At 51.1% G+C, this 5,951-nt stretch overlaps 1 pseudogene; it reads right to left on the bottom strand.

The window, feature by feature from the left end:
• Nucleotides 1–273: 273 nt before the first annotated feature.
• LOC127667320 (cytochrome P450 2D9-like) lies at nt 274–4,829 on the bottom strand (annotated as a pseudogene).
• Nucleotides 4,830–5,951: the final 1,122 nt, after the last annotated feature.

Consider the following 5,951-nt stretch of genomic DNA (forward strand, 5'->3'; position numbering starts at 1 on the left):
GACCTAGGTCTTGCACACACACAATTCTCCGGATTTGGGCTCCCAAGTGCTGAAATGGCAGCACTGTGCCAGTGGTCCAGGCTCAGGCACACCCTTTAATCACAGCAGTCAAATTGTCTGTTGTGGAGGGATGACGAAGGTGGGAAGGTTGTTTGGAGACTGTTGACTGAGGACTCAGCAAGAGAGGGCTGGGGACAAAGCAGAAAACAGAAGTCAGCCATAAGACTGGTTTATTTTGCATGGCTCAGCCTGCCCTGCCGAGCAGGCCTGCAATTAGTGTCCTTGGTCACAAATCACAGCACAGAGCTGGTAGGGGGAGGGGGCAACTAGAGCACCAAAGATGCCATGGTCGCTGGGCCTGGGCTGTCCATCGGGCACCGAGAAGCTAAAGCGCTGCAGGAGGCAGGTGAAGAAGAGGAAGAGTTCCATGCGGGCCAGGGGCTGCACCAGGCATGCTCTGCGGCCTGTGGGTGGGAGAAGGTTCAGTCAGTCTGGGACCTGAGTGGGGCTCCACCCTCCATGGCACCCTGGGGACAGACAGGCAGCCAGGCCTCCCCAGGCACCTGCAGAGAAAGGCATGAAGGCCTCAGGCTTCACAAAGTGGCCCTGGGCATCCAGGAAGTGTTCAGGATGGAAGCGGAGGGGCTTCTCCCAGACAGTCTCATCCTTCAGCATGGAGGACAGGTTAGGGATGAGGGTCGTCCCCTGGCAGGAGGCAATGGTGTGGACATGGACTGGGGTGGGGCTGCCTAGACCCTGGTCACTAGGATAACATGCAAAATGTCTTCCCTGCACTCACTGGATTCCCTCACTCATCACCAACCCCAGATCCTCCCAACATCTTGGAGGGCTGAGTGACAGATCTCCCACGGGAGGCCAGCCCAGCATCCATCCCTGTGTGCAGTGCTCCACAAAGTGTCCTGTGGCCATTTTCAGGTGATATTTCTCTCTCCTGAGGACTGTTGTTCTTGTGAGCACATTAGGAATAGGATGTGGTGGCCCTGGCCTCTCCTGCCCTTGTTTGATAGCCATAATGATGAAGTGGAGACAGACCCAGGCCTACCTTGGGGATTAGGAAATTCTGAACTTCAATGTCAAGACTAATGATGCGTGGCAAATTCAATGGACCCATGTCTGCAAAGCGCTGCACCTCATGAATGACAGCATTGGTGTAGGGCATGCAGGCCTGGTCTCCCATCTCTGCATGCTGCTCCTGCCCTATGACTGGATCAATTTCCTGTTGGACTCTGTCTGGAGGGACAGCTTCTCCTCAGTGAAAGAGTCACAGGGGACTACCCTGTCTTACAACTGTGTTAACAACTGAGCCCCTGTGAGAAGGACACCAGTGAGTGGCACTGGAGTCTGGGTTGAGTTCCCACTGGGAGCCACAAACATCTCAATCATCTGAAGAGTGTGCCTCTACTTCCCTCCCAGCCCCAGCCCCAGCCCCAGCCCCAGCCAGACTCACGCTGCACATCTGGATGCAGGATCATGAGCAGTGGGGCCCAGGACACATGGTTGAGGTGGTCACAATCCCTGCAGTGAGCAGGTCACCCACCAGCCTGTGCAGGTTCTCATCACTGAAGCTACTCTCAGGATTCCCCTTGGCCTGGGCCAGGCAGAAAATTTGGGCTCGGTAGGGAGAGGAAATGTCACATGGCCCCGATTTTCCCCAGGGCTGCCCCATCCTGAGTTACTTGGTGATACACAGGACCCCACCCTTCTGGACTCACAACTATGTGTGCTTTATGGACCTCAGCCCACAGCCCCTGGATACATTTTCTGGAGCTGCCAATCATCTTCTCAATCTCTGCCAGGAAGGCATCAGTCAAATTTCGGTAGCTCGGCAGTGTCCTAGGTGGTCCTGTTCTCAGTCAAGAGGTTATCCAGTATGGCCATGAAGGTTTTATGACCTTGGAAGACCTTGTCAGCCAGCCCTGGGATGCGCAGGAGTATTGGGAATGCGTTAAGAACCTGTGAGAGACACACACAGTCTCAGAACTTCCTCTACATAAAATTGATCACGTATGCGTCTCATATGTCACGGTGTGGGGGAGCATGTCATAGGACAATGTGTAGAGTCCATTGTGTCTATCCTACATGGGTCCCCGGCACCAAACTCAGGTCGGGAGGCTTGCTTGGCAGCTCCTTCCCCCTCACCATCTGTCTGGACCCTCAGTGCTAGTGCTGCTTCCTATTCACCTGGAGCAGCTCAGTCGCCAGGCTCCGTCACAATGGACCCCGAGCCTGTCTGTCCACACACGACACCTGCCTCTTCTTCAATTGTCAAATTTGCTATTTCCACCTAAATGCTCTCGTAGCACCAGATGAACAGAGGAATATTCTACCCCTACTATAACCACAGTCATTGTGCCTTTCATGCAGAGTGCCCATGTTCTCTCCCTTATTGGATGTCTTGGTCAGGGTTTCTATTCCTGCACAAACATCATGACCAAGAAGCAAGTTGGGGGGGAAAGGGTTTATTGAGATTTCCATGCTGCTATTCATCACTATAGGAAGCAGGACTGGAACTCAAGCATGTCAGGAAGCAGGAGCTGATGCAGAGGCCATGGAGGGATGTTTCTTACTGGCTTGCTTCCCCTGGCTTGCTCAGCCTGCTCTCTGATAGACCCCAACAATACCAGACCAGAGATGTTACCACCCACAAGGGGTATTTCCCCCTTGATCACTAATTAAGAAAATGTCCCACAGCTGTATCTCATGGAGGCACTCCCCAACTGAAGCTCCTTTCTCCTGATAACTGCAGCCTGTGTCAAGTTGACACATAAAACCAGCCAGTACACTAGAAATCCTGATGTTGATCAACTGCACCCCTCCTGCCATCTATGAGTTGTCAACATGCATATCCTCCTGCAGTTGATCACCAGAAGGCCTCTGCTAAAGCTTAGTACAGATTCCCCCAGGGAAGATGGACTCACAGTAGTGGCTCTGTGGGCAGCTTTGTACCTCCTACCTCAGGAATGAAGCCAGAGACTTCTGTCAAACTTTCTTCCAGTACTTTCAGCATCCTGATGAGGTGAGGGTCTTCATATTCAAAGCAGCGGGGAAAAATGAGAGATGCAATCACATTGCACACAGCTTTGTCCAACATGGTATTTGGGTTGATGGGCTGCCCTGGGAGTGGAAATGCAAGCAAGTCAATGGAGTGCCCATGTCTCCCTGTGCCCAACCACGTCCCTCACCCATCACCCACCAGCCTGGGCCATGAAGGCATCACAGATACGGCTGGCCTCCTTGGTCACCCACTCCTCCAGAGATTTCTTGCCCAGGCCAAAGTTGTACAGAGTGGACACAGAGAATCACCTCTGCTCTCACCACTCAGGCCCATAAGGAGCAAGGACCACACCTGCAGACACATCTGTGTGTAACCAACGATGCCAGGCATGGTGTCTCCTGCTCTCATCAATTCTCTTTTCTCTGAGTTTTGTCCTGCCTGTGAGCCTCCCAAAATCTTGCCCCCCTATTCCAACACATGCAGCCTGGATTCAGTGAGGTTTCCATGAATTGCTTGACCACATTCCCACCTACATTCATGACCCGTGCTTCCTTTCCTCAATCCCATATCTCTGAAGCCATCTGCACCCTCCACACTGCCCTTTACCTTGGAATCCGGGCTTCACACCCAGGTACTCATAAATGGGCATTGGAGGGCAGTCAGTGGTTTCTCTCCACAGGTCACCAGCACTTCCTGCATTGCCTCCAGCCTGTTGATCACAACCATGGGCTTCCAGGCCATCTGCAGGCTGAACACTGCACTATAGGTTTTGAAGCTGAAGTAGAGGGACAGAGCATGGAGGAAGTGGAGGTCTTCAGAAATCACAGAACCATGCTCACTGCACAAGCATATTCAAAGTGTGAGTGTGCACAGGCAGTTTCTCTGTGTGTATGTGCATTCTTATGTATGTTTACACATGCATATTTGTATATTTGAATGTGTGTGTGTGCATGTGTATATGAGGCCATTTCTCCCTCTCTCATTCTGTGTGTGTGTGAGTCCATGTGTGTCTTTGTGTGTGTGTGTGTGTGTGTGTGCATGTATATTTGTGTGTGTCTTGCTTGTTATTGTCCCTTGGTCCTCATGTATTCTTGGAAAATGCTCTTCACTGAGCCCCATCCCCAGACTGAGGATTCCTACCACTGTGGCATGTTATAAGTTCAGCAAAGCAATCATAACAGATGTGTCACTCTAGCAGTGACTTTGACAGAGTCAGAAATCTCTCCTGGGATCCCTTAGCAGATCAACATATAGGAAGAAACTCTGGTTCATGGAGATGGGCAGTGAGGCCAGAGAGGACAAGAGCAAGAGATTCAGGCAGCTACATCCTCTCACTGCAGTCGTTGTAGTGACTGACATTGGGTGTTAGATCTCCCAGCGGGCCACAACCTGCTCTTTGAGATGATCATAAGGGACATAGGACCTCTATGGCTATTGATCTGTCCAACCACCATGAACCCTGTTGTAATATCCTGCTTCACCTCCTACACTATGACCTCCAAACTTTGCTATAGAAATTCCCAGTGACTGCCACCAAGCCTGTCTGTTCTTGGGGGCCCAGATTGCTGTCTGATCTGTGGCTCAAGCCCTAGTATGGACAGCATGACTTCAGGTCCCATCCACCACTAAGTAACTCACCTTGTACACGCTGTATGGCAAGTTATCTAGGTCTACCTCCAGCAGGTTACATAGCACAGGCCATGACACAGGTCCTGGTGGATAGCGGGAAGACCAGCACTGGTGTCGGTACATGAGATCCACCAGTAATATGACGATGGCTGGGACACAGGCCAGTCCCAGTCAGCAGCTCCATCACAGCTCCACTGCTGCCCAGGTTTCCCAGAGGCCAATGACCAACACTCAGTACAACACCTAGGACTCTAAATCCCCAAGCGTGGATCCTGCCACCTTGTACAGGAGTGCCAGGCTTGCCCTTTGTCCTGTGTCCAGCCGCAATCCTGTGTTTTGTTTGTGGAGATGTAGGGAGACGCCAGAATCCATCAGTGCCTTCTAGGAAGTGAGCATGCTGATTCTGCTGGACTGAACACAGTAGGCAGATGTCCAGTAGACTCCTTCTTCAAGATAGATGATCTGATCATTGTGTGCAGGAAAATCATCTGGTATGGTACCCATGTAAAGCATTGGGGGCTTGTGTTCATTGTCTCAGAGAGGAATGAGACTCCTAGACCTCCATGGGGCATTTTGTGGGCAGGAAGTGAGGAGTGACTGGCATCCAGTCAATGGCTTCTTTAGATATGTGAGCAGTGGGAGGCTGTCTTATGCAGTTGAAGGAAAGGGACTGGAGTCCCTATGGGTGAGGAAAGGGCAGTGGGGCAGGGTAGCTGGAATCCCTGTGGGAGACTGAGTGTCGGTGGTGAGAAGACAGCTAGAGGCCCTGTTGGGAAGTGAGGGCCAGTGGGGTAAGTGCAGCTGTAGAATTACCATCTTGAGTACAGGTCTGTTGTCACCCAGTTGATCCAGCAGGAACTCATAGAACATGGGAATTCTCAGACCCAATCTGAGGAAGCTGAGTAATGACCTGAGAATCTTTGGGGACCACTAATTTGGGACAGGAACTTGACACATGCTGGCCTCTGTATTTTATTCCTCCTTGTTTCTTGGTGGATCAATCTGACTTGGCAACAGTCTTGGATATATCTTCCACTGTTTCTACCACCAAGGCACCACCAGATCCATAGCCTCCACCAAACATGCTGCTGAGTGGCCCTCCCCTGATATTGACTCCCTTTAGGGCTCCATAATTTGATTGTTTTTTGTTTAAAAGTATTACTTTTTCATTTTATGTATTAGATATGAGTACACCGTAGCTCTCTTCAGACACACCAGTAGAGGACATTGGATCCTATTTGAGAGGGTTTGCTCATGGTACAGATATCTAAAGATCAAAGGCTCAGAAATCCCAGTGGAATCCAGG

The sequence above is a fragment of the Apodemus sylvaticus genome, chromosome 17 (genome assembly GCF_947179515.1).
Source record: "Apodemus sylvaticus chromosome 17, mApoSyl1.1, whole genome shotgun sequence".
Taxonomy (NCBI): domain Eukaryota; kingdom Metazoa; phylum Chordata; class Mammalia; order Rodentia; family Muridae; genus Apodemus; species Apodemus sylvaticus.